The sequence below is a fragment of the Lethenteron reissneri genome, chromosome 41 (genome assembly GCF_015708825.2).
Source record: "Lethenteron reissneri isolate LAM-NWPU_2019-01 chromosome 41, ASM1570882v1, whole genome shotgun sequence".
Taxonomy (NCBI): domain Eukaryota; kingdom Metazoa; phylum Chordata; class Hyperoartia; order Petromyzontiformes; family Petromyzontidae; genus Lethenteron; species Lethenteron reissneri.
This window is the reverse complement of record NC_083819.1, coordinates 7,623,352-7,638,952: the sequence shown is the minus strand read 5'-3', so window position 1 is coordinate 7,638,952 and position 15,601 is coordinate 7,623,352.

The window sequence follows — 15,601 nt, the reverse complement described above, 5'->3', positions numbered from 1 at the left end:
TCCAATGCACTGCTTTGACGTTTGCAGGAGAACCCAAGGGTCTATGTTGTGCAAGTGGCAAGGTCGTATTGCCTGCTTTGCCACAACCCCCTTCGCCATTGATTGAACTGTTGTACGGGAATGGAGACTTGGATCGGCATTTCCAAAACAATATCCGGCGCTTTAACTCTGCATTTCAGATGACCAGCTTTGGTGCAGACGTTAAGGATCAGGGGGGCTTTATGCCAACGTTTCGTGTCAAGGGTCAAGTGTACCATAGAATAGGGTCATTGTTGCCTTTCGGTGATAATAATCCTCAGTTCTTGCAGATTTATTTTTGCGATGGTATCGACACCGCCACCGATGCTCCATTGAGCTTCACAGTTCAGAACGAACGAGATCGGTACAAGGACCGTGAGGTGGTTGTGATGCTTCAAGACATGCTTAATGACCACAACGAGTTGGTGCGACAGTTCAAAAACCATCTTGGGAATTTGACTACACCAGGCCAGCGCTTGATCATTCGTGGGGACAAAACACCTGGCGATGAGCATCGTGGGCGGTACAACGCACCAACGGCACCCGACGTCGCAGTCATCATCTGTGGAGAAAACGGAAAGAGAAGGGACATTGTGCTTGAGAAATCAAGCGGTGTTTTGGTGCGGATTTCCGAATTTAATCCTACGTATGATCCACTGCAGTACCCCTTGATTTTTTGGAACGGACATGATGGTTATCACTTTGATATCTATCAAAACGGAGGGCAAAGTGCTAAAAAGGTGTCATGTATGCAATTCTACTGCTACATGCTCATGATTCGCGACGGTACTAAAAACCTATTGCTGTACTTTCGTGAATTGTTCCATCAGTTCGTGGTCGACATGTACGCCAAAATTGAATCTGAACGATTGGACTTTATCCGTTACAACCAAACAAAATTGCGGAGTGAATCTTACTTCCATTTGTGTGACGCGATGAATCAGGCAGACGCGGATCCTACTCAAATTGGGAGACGTGTCGTCTTGCCTGCTACGTTCACTGGTAGCCCGAGACACATGCACAAATACGCTCAAGATGCCATGGCGTATGTGCGCAAATACGGGCGACCTGATCTTTTTGTTACGTTCACATGCAACCCCAAGTGGGAGGAAATAGAACGTCATCTATTCCAAAACCAAAAACCTACACATCGTCACGATGTGATCGCTCGGGTCTTTCGTCTCAAGCTTAAAAGATGATGGAAGTCATCTCCAAGGGAAAGATATTTGGTGACACCATTTGCCACATGTATTCGGTGGAATGGCAAAAACGTGGGTTGCCCCATGCGCACATCTTGGTTTGGTTGGCTGAAAAAATACGCCCGAATCAAGTCGATCTTATTATCACTGCTGAGATCCCAGATTCCAACATCGACCCTGCTTTGTACACAACTGTCACTACAAACTTGCTTCATGGTCCATGCGGAAGGGACAATCCTTCCTCACCGTGCATGCTAAATGGCGTTTGTTCCAAGCGCTACCCGAGGCAATTCATTATCCAAACACAAACTGACAAAGAAGGGTATCCTTTGTACAGAAGACGAGATTCGAACCATGGTGGTCATACATTCAAAAAGACTATCCGTGGGAAAGAATTTACGTACGACAACCGATATGTTGTGCCATACTCGCCTATTTTGTGCAAGATGTTCCATGCGCACATCAATGTCGAATATTGCCAGTCTGTGAAGGCTATCAAATACATTTGCAAGTATGTCTACAAAGGCAGCGACCAAGCTGTCTTTGAGGTCACTGGAGGCACTGAAAATTTGGACGAGGTTCGACAGTTTCAACAGGGCCGCTACATAAGCAGCAACGAGGCTATATGGAGAATCTTCAGCTTTTCGATCCATGATCGGTTTCCTGCCGTTGTCCATCTTGATGTGCATCTCGAAAACGGTAAACGCGTGTATTTTACACCGGGCAACGTCGACAGAGTCCTTCAAGTGCGTCGCAATACTACGTTGACTGCATTCTTCCAACTTTGCGAAAGCGATGAGTTTGCGCGTACGCTACTGTACTCAGACATTCCGTCGTATTACACTTGGAAGAACTACACTTGGAACCGTCGTCTCAAGGGGCTACCAGTGGAAGGCTGGCCTGGCGTTTGCAAGGACCACGCATTGGGTCGGATGTATACCGTTCATATGTCCCAAACGGAATGCTATTATCTCCGTTTGCTTTTGATTAACGTCAGAGGCCCAACATCCTTTGAGTTCATTAAAAGGGTCGATGGACAACTTTGTGATACGTTTAAACAAGCGTGCCAAGGTTTGGCCCTTCTTGAAAGCGAAGATCATTTGCACCAGGCCATGCGAGAAGCAGTAGACTGTCGAGGACCGTCAAAAATCCGCCATCTATTCGCTATTATTTTGACTACGTATACTCCAGCTAATGCGAGGGACCTGTGGGATGCTTACAAAGATCACATGGCTGAAGACATTCTGTTTCGCTTGCAAAATGAGTCCAACGACCAAGGACTTCAATTGTCCGATGCTATGACTAATGAGGCTTTGATCATGATTGAGAACATCACTTTGTCTATGGCGGGGCGGCCGTTGGACCACTTTGGTCTGGATCCACCTCGACGAGACCTTGGAGTGGCCCTTTGTGCAGAAATTGTTCGGGAGCAGAACTACGATACTATTGCTCTCTCACGTTTTGTGGACCACAATCTGCCTCTATTGCAGAATGTGCCTGCGCAACATACGGCATATGTATCCTTGATGGAGAAGATCTACTCCGGACAAGGTTCCGTCACCTTCCTCGACGCACCTGCTGGCACTGGCAAGACGTTCCTCATCAACACCATATTAGCCTCTGTCCGGTCAAAAGGAGATATTGCGTTAGCAACAGCTTCTTCTGGCATTGCTGCTACTCTTATGGATGGGGGACGCACAGCTCATTCCACATTCAAGCTACCTCTGAATTTGACACGCGAACATGCCACTTGCAATATCTTCAACCAAAGTGCTACTGCCAAATTGTTACGTGCTTGCAAAGTCATTGTTTGGGATGAATGTACCATGGCACACAAAAGAGCTGTAGAACTCCTCGATGAGACTTTACGCGATATCCGCGAACCCGCTCAAGTCATGGGAGGAGTCTGTGTCATTTTATCAGGGGACTTTCGTCAGACCCTGCCTATCATTACCCGGGGAACCATGGCGGATGAGGTCCATGCGTGCTTGAAGAAAAGCCGCCTTTGGACCCAGGTCGATAAGCTAAAGTTGGCTACTAACATGCGCCTATTGACCAGTGGCGATGTGTCGGCTCAACGTTTTGCCGACACATTACTCCACATTGGGAATGGGACTATGCAGCCAATCCATAACGATGACGTTGCACTCCCTATCGACTTTTGTCATATGTTGTCGTCTCCTAGCGACTTAAAAGACAAAGTCTATCCTGATATCGCCACCAAACCTATGGGACATGAATTGTACACTTGGCTATGTGCACGAGCTATACTGGCACCCCGGAACGATGATGTCAATACAATCAATGCTGATATTTTGGGCTTGCTGCCACAGCCTGCTGTCACGTACAAGTCGTTCAACAAGACACTTGAAAATGACGATGCAGTACGCTTTCCCACTGAATTTCTTGACTCTCAAGAATTGCCAGGCATGCCTCAACACAAACTGGAGCTCAAGGTTGGCGCACCTATAATTTTGTTGCGAAACCTCAATGCTCCAAAACTCTGCAATGGTACAAGACTTTGTGTCAAGTCTTTGTTTCCTAACTTAATTGAAGCAGTTGTGTTGACCGGCAGTGACAAAGGGGTTGAAGTGCTATTGCCACGGATCCCCATTATTGCCGAAGATGTCCCATTTCCCTTCAAGCGAACGCAATTCCCCATTCGTTTGGCTTATGCAATGACCATTAACAAATCTCAAGGTCAAACATTGCTAATTGCTAGGATCAATCTACAAACGCCTTGCTTTGCCCACGGCCAACTATACGTGGCCTGCTCTCGCGTCGGATCCGCCAAAAACTTATTTGTCTACGCACCTGGCGGTGTCACTAAAAACATTGTGTACCCACAAGTTCTCATTGATTAGTTTTTAAACTTCCGTAATAAATTATCTTTAAACACTTCACTTAAACACACTCTTGACTTACCTATTTCTAACACTCCGTAATAAATCTATATATTTAAAATCGCGAATCTGTCTGTCTGTCTGTGTGTCTGTGTGTGTTGCCGCACCATACGCAGTTTCATTCGACGGCGGTTGCCCCTGCCAACGGGTAGCGACGCCTTCGCCGCTTTCATTGGACGGCGGTTGCCCCTGGCAACGGGTAGCGACGCCTTCGCCGCGGGCTGCAGTTTCATTGGACGGCGGTGAGGGAGGGAGAGCGGTGAGGGAGGGAGAGCGGTGAGGGAGGGAGAGCGGTGAGGGAGGGAGAGCGCTGAGGGAGGGAGAGCGGTGAGGGAGGGAGAGCGGTGAGGGAGGGAGAGCGGTGAGGGAGGGAGAGCGGTGAGGGAGGGAGAGCGGTGAGGGAGGGAGAGCGGTGAGGGAGGGAGAGCGGTGAGGGAGGGAGAGCGGTGAGGGAGGGAGAGCGGTGAGGGAGGGAGAGCGGTGAGGGAGGGAGAGCGGTGAGGGAGGGAGAGCGGTGAGGGAGGAAGAGCGGTGAGGGAGGGACTCTGCCTCAAAACGAGTAACTGGTGTGGCGTATGAACATCGCCACTGGGGAGACAAAGGCGGCCTGGCGTCGTGGATCCAAGACCCGGGCGAAGCCGGGTAGTACAGCTAGTCCTTTATATTAAGTTCGCGTGCTTGCTTGCTTGCTTAGGACCGTGCAAATCTTTAGGTCGTTTTTTAACCCACTTCCCGTGATCCAATCGAGCTGACATTTTCCACACAGACTCGTTGTGCCAGACAATTATTGTTCGTGAAAAAAAATTCCCAAAATTTTACACTCTTTTGGCAAAAAACATTTATTTTACATATATTCAAATATAACGTATTCATGGCATTGGCTGAACGTCAGAGTGTAAGAGCCCAGAGCGTAACCCCTCTACAGGCCGTGGCAGAGTAGCGCAGTTGGTAGCGCCCTCGCTTCCCATGCCACAGGTCGCGGGATCGATCCCCGCGTCCTCCACAGGCGAATATATTTTTAAATCCTTTATATTAAGTTCGCTTGCTTGCCGTGCAAATCTTTCGCTCGTTTTTTAACCCACTTCCCGTGATCCAATCGAGCTGACATTTTCCACACAGACTCGTTGTGTGTGACAATTAATTTTCGTGAAAATTTTCTCCAAAATTTTACACTGTTTAGGGAAAACAAATTAAATATTTAATTACCAATTGCTTAATACTGGCAGACAATCATCTGACCCATAGATTGCAGCCATCTCAAGCCAGAGGACGAGAGAACTCTAGCCGCCACGCATATAAAGGATTTATAGTGAAAAACTTTGTTTTTACGGGTTAATTTTTATGTTCTGCCACTGCCTTGTTACAGAGACAACCCTCAAGTTGCCTTCTCCGTTCCCCAAATTAGTGTTCCATTTGCATATCTGTCAACACCGTATCAGTGCCTACCTCATTAAAGAACAATTCAAACCTTAGTGGTCACCCCGTGCCCTTACAAATCTCAAAGTTCATCCTATAAAGTGCCATCCCAAGGGAGAAATACAAACACATACACACATTTTTTTGCCCGTATTGAAACGGTTGTACGCCGTATAGACCTTATAACTCAATTTTCCTGTACAAGAATACGGGCTAAACCGTATGGGTTGACAGGTATGAATTGTCCCGATTAACATCGAAGCGTCTGCAAGTTACATAAAATAACATGACTTCGTGTTTTATTCAACTGTTCACCACTCACTTTCCCGCTACAATGAGTATGTTAATTGCAAACTTCAAAAAGCCAAGCCCATAATCTCACGCAGTCTCCTCCTGGTCTTCCTCGGCTCAGAGCGTGACCCGCGACTTCGTTTCTGCTGAAACCTACACGGTTACCGTGGAGCTTTGTGGATAAAATCAGATATAACTCCGTGCTGAGCCTACAAATATACAACACAAATTAACTCCAGCCGATGGGCTTTCCAGGCCAATATTGTCAAGCATCATATGAGTAAACTCTGGACCGGGTTCGACTTACATATCACAAAGCCTGCGGCACACAGACCACGAGTGTAGCAGCACTTTTTCAAGGCCCGCAAACAATAATTATCCCTCACTACAAGCACCTTAATTGTGAATATTTAAAACTGATGTTTTTCATCTTCTTGGTTCTTTCGGTAAAGTCACTTAGAAGGGAAGTAATAAAATAATAAAAATAAAACAATAAAAAAATTCTCACGACGTTTCGGCCCCGACAGACCAGGTCTGGTCGGGGAGACATTCAGACGCTGTCTCCCCGACACACCTGGTCTTCACCTGAGGACGGCTGCTTGCGTTGTGGCCGAAACGTCGTGAGAATTATTTTATTATGTTTCATTTTTATTATTTTATTACTTTCCTTCTACGTGACTTTACCGAAAGAACCAAGAAGATGAATAATCCCTGCAGTCACGAAAGCTTTAAATTGATGTTTTTCACTTTAGTGCCACGCTCAGTCTGTTCTTGAAAAAAGTGACCTATGGCTGTGCTACTAAGGTTGTATGGTAAGTCATATTCGGTCCATTAATGTAGCCGTGCCTCGGATCAAATAACCAATAATTTAGCGAGTCAGGTGAGAGCCTGGACCAGCGTTTGAGTGGATGACCACTATGCACGCAGGGCAATAACCTCGTGAGATTACAAGATATACGAAGACGGAATGAGATGAGATAAATGTGGACGGAAAATAGAGGCATAATGAGATGACAGAGATATAATGAAATAAGGGAGATGTAGGCAACTCTGATCTCGAAGATATGATGAAAACAACAGCAGACAATATCGAGATTAGAGATTAATCGGCTTTTGTTGTGTTATTGAATTATGTTTATTTGGATATTTATTCAATTCGAGCTGATATTTCGTGTATACATTATTTGTCCTAGTTTGCTCACGTTTAGCAACACCACTGCTCATATACCCCCCACCCCCAAAACACGCTGGGCCGAGACCTCTCATGCATAATTGAGCGTGGACATTATTTATTTATGCAAAACATTATTTATGCAAAACATTATTTATGCAAAACAGCAGCAGGGATTGGTTTCCTGGGTAAGGGACGGGTGTATATCGAGAGATGAAGGTGCTTCGTTCGTCGTCACATTTCCAGCTTGCCGACTGCCGCCCTCTCTGAATAAAAATGCACACCCTAGGTCAGCACGTGGCGCCGTATCCCCCCCCAAAATCAACACCACGCGGGTTCACGTTACCACACCGCGCGTGGCCTGAAGTGCAGCAACATGAATAATGCCCTCTGCTTTCACCAACCCGCAACTTGCCAGCGTGGTGAAGTATGGTCAAACAGCTAACCCATACGGCGCCGGGAGGCCTCTCGTCCAGGCGTGAATTGACAAAGAGTGTAGATGTGATGTATGCATGCACAGTTGCTGCATGCGCAAGGTTTTCACTCTGGGTCCTAAAACCTTGACATGTACTCAATGAAGCTCTGCATTAGGTAATGTATGATACACAATCAGCCAAAGACTATACAGTCAACTTGCAAGGACCAATGTACCACCTGATGTGGCTGAACGTTAGTGGCACCAGATGCTTTAACATAATATCAATAATAATAATGGGTTGACAAAATAATTAATTTGGCAACCGGATATTATATGCCTGGCCATACCACTCCTCGTGCGCCGTTCCAGCCTTCATCGGAGGCTCGCTAACAGAACTTTCCCAACAACCCGTGTAGGCTGTATGGGGGGGGGGGGGGGGTCTTGCCTTTGCATGAGGCAAACCAATTGTTAACTGGGACAAAATCTCGATTTCCACAAAAGCTTCGAGACACGAGGGGGACAGCCTTTTTTAAAACCGCGGGGACTGTCCGGGCCAGACCATGACATTTTGGAGGCTTTTCGTGAGAGGGCCCGTGAACTACTGTGCGGGCGCGGACCCAGAAAGCGCATGGGCTGAAGGAAAGAGCTGACCTTGGCTTCCCTGGGCTGCAAAATAATAATATCCACAGCTGTTGGGGGGAACACTTTGGGGGGCTGAGAGAGAGCGCGTCAGCTCCTTCAAGGAGTCTGTGAAATGAGCGTTAGCTGGGCAGCAATCTCGCCACCGCTTCTCCCGCCCCGCATGTGTATGTCTGCTGGAAGAGCAACGCTCTGTAAACAGATGTGGCACATACATCATCATCGTAATCCTCATGAGCCACGATGAAGGCCTCCCTACACTGGTCGCGATGTCTCACTGTCATGTGATGATGTGTTTCCATACAGCACCTGCACATGAGGTCGATCTGTACAGGTGGACAACCTCTTGGGCGTGCCCCCTACTTTGGCTGCAATTCCGTTGTTAGTCTCGACCACAGACCATGCATCCTTTATAGAGTCGTGTTCTAAAGTTATTTTCTTAAGAGTCATAAAATATATTTGACTTATGTATGTTCTCTAACCAATGATTTCCTCTTTCTGTTTTCAGTCTACAGTAATTATAAACATACAGCTCTCCGTTATTTGTGCATGTTCACATTTTTTTACATATTTAGATTACAGTCAAAATACCCCCCCCCCCCCCGCATGATTTACACGGCGTGGGGAGGCCTTCATCCAGCAGTGACATGACCAAGGGCTGTAAATTAACCAAAGCTAGACTAAAATAAGCATATTGACCGAGTACAATGCTCACGAAGGAAGTGGCCCAAAGTCCAAATGTTAAACTCCCCTGAGAAATAGCTCGGAGATTCAGTAAATCTGTTTGAATAGCTAACAGACACGATTAGCACATTGCAATTAATCTCCACGAGAAACCCACGGACAAGTTTGTGTATATTCTTTCAAAAGAGCAGACCCCACAGAATCTCCCCCTCCACGGTGGCCCCCCAAAGACAAAGATCCCCCGTATAGCCTGTAAGAGACTGTTGGGGCAAGTGCTGTTCGCGAGCACCTATGAAGGCCGGCACGGCACACGAGGGGGTGGGTTGCCAGCACCACGTACCTGCACACACACACACGCACATGCTGTTCATGGCACGGTGCGATATAAGGCCCTGTCGAGAAAGACGGCGCGTTTCGGGAACGTACTTGTCCCCTAGTAAATCGACTTCAGTAGTCGATCGAGTGGTGGGGGTTGGGGCGGTTGCATTCCAGCTGCAGGCAAACTGGCTCCGCAGGGTCGAGTGCCCCTCGTGACGATCCAGGGCCCTGCCCTCTTGCCCTCTCATGCACTATCGGTGTGTGTTTGTACTGAGCCGATGAGTGCTAATAATGATAAAACCGTTATACAGCTGCCTTTGGAGGGGGTGTGGGGGGGGGGGTCCCGGTTGCATACAATTTTAAATAGAAGAACGTTATCGTTATTATTATTAGATATTTCATTTTTAAAATCCATGGAGGTGAAACATCTCTCGATTGCAAGAGTGTCCACAGCAGGGCACCCACCAATGCGTACTTTACCCACTGCTGTGCCGCATGCTTCAAAAGCACACGGCCGTTAAGGCAGAAAATGGAACAAAAACTGGGAAGGGTGTTAAGACGCGTGGAGAGATGCACGCGTGGAATTATACTGAAAGACAGAAATAGGAACACGTGGATTAGAAAAACACACATTGTTTACATGATTCGAAATGTTAAGAAAAGTGAGCAGCGGTCTTGGGCAGGACACCTCTCTAGAAGGGGCGATGGCCGATATTCAAGAATAACAACGGAATGAAATCCAACGAAAGGAACGGGTTTTAGAGGACGCTCGCACAGGAGATGGAGCGATGTGATCGGTTCTCGTGCAGGTGCGAGGTGGAACGTTGCATCATCAGATCGTGGAAGGTAACGACGACTTGGGGAGGCCTCCATCCAGTCATGGATTGACCATGGCTGATGATCCGTGCGCTGGAATGGCGATATCATCCAGACATGCACAGCACGCTGGGACTGGTGTCGCGTGTTGCGTTTAAGACACCTTTTCAGCGCGCGCATTATCCCTTGTTTGCTTATTTTCACGTGGGGAGCGCGTTGTGTGAAGCCTGCTTCTGCCCGTTGAGTTGTTTACATTTCTCTAAGTGCAAGTATCTCCTTGCCCAGATTAGGGTGGGCCAATGCTCAACTCCGCTGGTGGCCCTGAGACATTGGTGGAAATTCCACATTCCTATAGCATTGGAGGGCAATCTCTCACACTCTAACGAAGAGACTTTCCAGCAAAGTGGTACTTACAGTATTTAATCGGCCCAGTGACATGATGATGATGATTAAGATGATGGACTTTTTCAACTCCCGTTTGGGATTACAATTCCCAATCTTCCGATTGCGAGTCAAGCACCAATTACGCTGACCACAGCTTTGTTTGACCGTACTTCCCGTTGGTATGTGTGGGTTGGTGAATGGGCGGGAGCATAACGCATTCAGATATTACTCAGAACAGATGTTTGCCATGGCCAGAAATTTACCTCATGTCGCCAGGTTCCGAGCAGAATGCGCTAAACAATTAACCAATGCGTCACCGCACACTTTGCGAGAGAAAGAAACTAGGTGTAAAGTGGACATGAAAGAGTCTGTGACACCATTCGCAAGAGCAAATTTTAGACCATTCGTAATTTACATTCCACATTGACGCGTAACCATAAACAGACTTTAAAGCACGTAACACAAGCCTTAATTTTTAAGCAAGTATAAAAAGCACATTCAGAATTCCATACTGTAGCTCAAGAGAGCGTAGGCTTAATAAAGCAATAGCTTTTGACTTGGGCATGTGCCTGATATTGGCGCTCGCAAACCGCCTTTATTAACGCCACCCATCTGTGCTTGAAATACATTGACAATTACACAGGTGAAAGGAGTCATTCATGCTGCAAGGTCAGCGCACACGACTGGTCCACCAGTCCCATGTCCATGTGTGAGGCTTTCTGTCTATCCACTGCTGGTTGAGGGCCTCCCCCAACAGGGATTATTGCGAACACCAAGTGTACGAATTATTATAGATTTGAAGTTTTTGTGACTGCAAGAATCCATACTCTTTGGAAAAAATATATTTATAGCGTCTTGTTTCACTGCAGATTTCTTGCCCAGTTCAGCAGCTGTTTCTAACGGTTGTGTCCCACCTGATGACGGGCGCTTGTGTTGCGCCCGAAACGTCGTGAGTTTACTTATTTATTAAAAATGTTCACCTACGTGACTTTACCGAAAGAACCAAAGTGTACGAATTATTCCATTACCTCTCCACTCTGGTCAGTGTTGGGTTGGTGAAGGCAGCGAGTGTATCACAGGAGCATAGGACAGTACGATGGAGTGTAAGACCCACAAGGTAGCCCAGCATTAGCTTATAATATATATTTAATGCATGGTGATTGCTCATCCAAGCACTATCCAGGAACAAGCCTGCTTCGCTTCCCAGATGTAATGAGATCGGACGCATTGCGGGTGATTCGGCCATAGGTTGAGTCACGCAAAGCAGTTATTGTGTTGTTGGAGCGGTAGCAGAGTGTTTAGCACACTGCGCCATAAGCCCGGTGCCTCGAGTTTGACTCCCAGCCACGGTTAACATCAGCGACGAGTGATATCTGAATCGGTCCTGGGCAGCTTACTTCGCAAACCCCAACTGAGCAGCTTGGTGAAGTATGGTCAAACAACCCCTGTCACTGGCAGTGCTTAAGTAAGTGGATCTTCATCCACAAGTGGAGTAAAAAAATCTGTACATTATCAAGTTGTTATGATTATAAGTTGGTAAATGTTGCTCATATATCCGGGGGCTAAACATTATTATTCCTATCGTTATATTCTTATTAACGTTATATATTTTCATACGTTTATTTGTGGGATATATTGATACAATGTTGTACTCTTGTGCATTACGTTTACATTAAATGGATGATTTAACAGCATGTTGCTTTAGAGCTCGTCCTTTATTTCGGCAATACATCTTAGCCTCATTGCTCTCCGGAAATTCCATCGAGGTCTATCCACTGCTGGATGAAAGGCAAGCATATATTTTACGCGTGTAAACGACACATCGATTCGTTTAGAGAAGTTGTTTTTATTATTATTCCACGCTTTTATTTAACTCACTCCGTCTGTTGCATCCTCAAAAAATAAATCTTGTAACTCAATTTTTACCCACTTCCCAATATGCTATCGACTGCTAACTTCGTATAGGTATGTCATACTGATGACAACACGATATTCTATCATAAAAAAAAAATCCAAAACATATTTTTGTAAATATTTTTTATGGCTCTAATTGTCGACGCTCAACTCACGTTGGCTGTAAATCACCACGGTCTCTTACGTTACGGCAAGCCACCGGGAGCCACGCCGAGGGGCGGGGGGTGTGGAAGGAGGGGAGGGGCGATTGGGGAAGGGGGTAGGGGATGGGGCAGCTCGGACAGTACATTTCATTAAAGCGTGTTTAAAAAAATAAAGTTTTTTTAAACCTATTTTATTAACCTTTATTGCAGCCTTGCACCCCTTTGGTTCTCAATCCTTAAACATTTCATACTGTTGATAAATACATAGGTTTGATGAAACAAAGTAAGTTGTACTTAACGTGCAAGTGCTTAATTTTGCGTTTCGATGATTTACCTGCTAAAAAAATCTGCCCACGTCTCGCACCCCCAGAAAGGGCATCTCGCACCCCCAGGGGGTGCGTGCACTCGCCGCAGGTTATGCATCGCTGGTGGAGAGCGACCGACGGTGGCTTAGTGAGACCGAACGAACGGGAGTGGACAAGAAACAACACAAACGCGACAGTAGAAACGAGACCAAATAATGTACCGTGTCATCGAATCGCTGTGGGGGGACTGGTGAGGTGATGAGTCATAACGCCTGTGTATTGTGTAACACCGTAAGGCCACACACGTAGGGCATACATATACACAGCGTTAATATACAAGGTGCATGGCAGTGTTTGGGGAAGCCAACAGCAGTTTTGCTGTGGATAAATTAATCCCTGCAATATAAATGTGGAATTCCCACTACCGGCTCAGGGCTGTAAACTCTAGATGAACACCCCCACGATATTCACTGGAGCAGCAGGGAATCAATGGCTCGACTGTGATGGCTGTTATTAAGGCTGCCTCATCTGTCGTGAATGCCGACGGTGCGCGCTTGTCCCTATCCAGAATTGACTCCACGCGGCTGGAGTCGCAAGCTCCTCTCTGAGCGATGTTTGTTTGTCCGCAAAGTCCAAACCCAAACACAGGAGGAATGTGGGACGTGATGGCTGCAAAGCTCAATCGCCCCCCCTCCCCCACTGCTGATAAGCCACGCAGATGCACAATGCCGGCAAGGTTTTTCGGGTAGGGTTTCAATCCCCGTCTGGTTCTGCGTCCAAATATTCTCCCTGTGATGTTTGTCAGTGAAGATGGGGTTTTTTTTCTCCACGGTGTTACAAAATAACAATTCCAATTATTCGTCACGTAAAGCCTCGCGGAGTTTCAAAGACACTTTTTTTCAGGTGGGTGATGCTGCTGCATTTTTGGACCTGTTTGGACGATTTTTATTTTTTATAAACGAGCGTTGGGCTTTGTGTGGTATGACACCGGAGAAACCCCACGACGCCGTGCACGAGGGGGTGGCACTCAGCACTGCAGTCTATATTCTCTGGGATCAACCCAGTGCGATGCACTGGCAAAAAAAAAACACCGAGATGCTTCAGACAGAAAAATCTCGGTTATTTTGTACATTAGGGAATTTGCATCTGTTGCTGAGCACAGGCCCAAAAGCCGAGCATGTCAAGCGGCCAGCAGTTTAGGAGGGAAAGGAATTCGGACTGGTTCTAAGCAACTGATTAAAATGCATAAACAAGCAAAATGATTAACTGGATATCGTCACTGTAAATAATTAAGCAACGAACACTATCATTGACAGCGCACTCATAGTTGGGGGGCAGAGTAAAGAGGCAGAGAAATTTGTCTGAAGGCATAAATAGCGTGTTGAAGAAGAGCAGAGAGATATGAAAAAGAATGAAAATACCAAAACAAACCACACGGGACTCTGTAAAAAAAATCTAGGAAAAGAATGAGACAATAAGATTGAGAGCACAACATAAATGACAGAAAATTAGCTTCGATAATCGACGATAATCGACGACTAAGGTGCGCCGTTACACCGCGAATCAAATCATCGCCACGGCCAGACAGCTGACCGCGTGAGACAGCCGGGCCTTAACCGCCTGTGAGTGTGGATGCCAGATCGCGTCTCTGCCACTGAATTCTTTGAGAGTGAATCTCACTCAGTGCTGTTTCTCTTCAATGGTCGAGTCCCAATCTCCCCCCCTCCAACTCACCACTCGCACCCATCACTTTGCGTCATCGCATTTCTATTTGAGACATGGAGCCACTTGGACCTGGCTCACGCAACAGCCACCCCCACCCGCTCGCCCCCACCGCCCCCAACCCCCACCACGCTTTACCACAATGCATGTATTTAGAGCCCTCTATCAATGCTGGATGCGAGGCTCCCAAAAGTGTGGGTCGTCGGGGTTGTTTGACCGTACTTGACCACGCTGGTGAAGGGGGTATCTTGAACTAGATCAGATACAACTCGCCGCTGGTGTTCGTCGTGGCAAGGAATCTAACTCTGGATCCACAGCACAAATCGCTGATCACTGCACCACCACTCTGTACCCTGAAAAACACCACCATCCATCCATCGGTGTCAACTCGGTTTGGAGGTCAACGGTCAGTGTAGGCAGGACTTCCTCTCTGCACTCTCGTGATATTTCCCGTTCTGAAACGGGTCCACTCCTTGATGTCATTATTCCACCACATCCGTCTTTGTCTTTCTCTTGTGTTCATTTTTCCAGAGGAGAAAGATGCATCACAATCGGGCTTCTTAACCAGCACCACCACCACCATTCCACCCGAAACCACCCTCAATCTAAGCCCTTAAACCTTCCTCCGCATGCCTCCGCTCGGAGCTCCTGGGACTCGGGAGCTAAGATCCGGAGCAGCAAGAACAGGAGTCAACGTCGCGCCCGGGAGATATTGACAGAGCGAGACAACAGAGGGCCCCCATTATCGTCCCCGTCAGACTGGCAGCCGCTTTGCCCCACGTGACCGCCGTCGCCGACGGTGACGGGCGGTGCTGCGCCGCGTGCAGCCGGCGGCGGCGGAGGCTGCGGACGCGTGGCCAGGGCGCGGCCCAGACAGGGCCCGGGCAATCACCGCAAATGAGGCGAAGGTGGCTCTCGTGTAATTGGTTGGGAGCCAGTGGGCGAACCTATGAGGGTGCCCCTTGAATTAAAACCAGATCGGGAGCATTGCTCGTTCGTCCGTCGTCCCGGCCACAATTAGCGTCTGTGCCGTCTCCACCAGACCTCGAGACGTATGAACGGAACGCTTTTCTTGGAACTTGTGTCGGCTGCGTTTGTCAGGCGCGATTTGTACCGCATCGATATCCACTGGTTGACCCAGGTCGCCCTTTTCAAAATAATTCTCAATGAGCTCTCACCTGGTAAAATAAAGTCAATCGATCTCGCCATCACATCCCTCCAATTGCCACGTGCTGACGACCAACATAACCCTTGAAAACT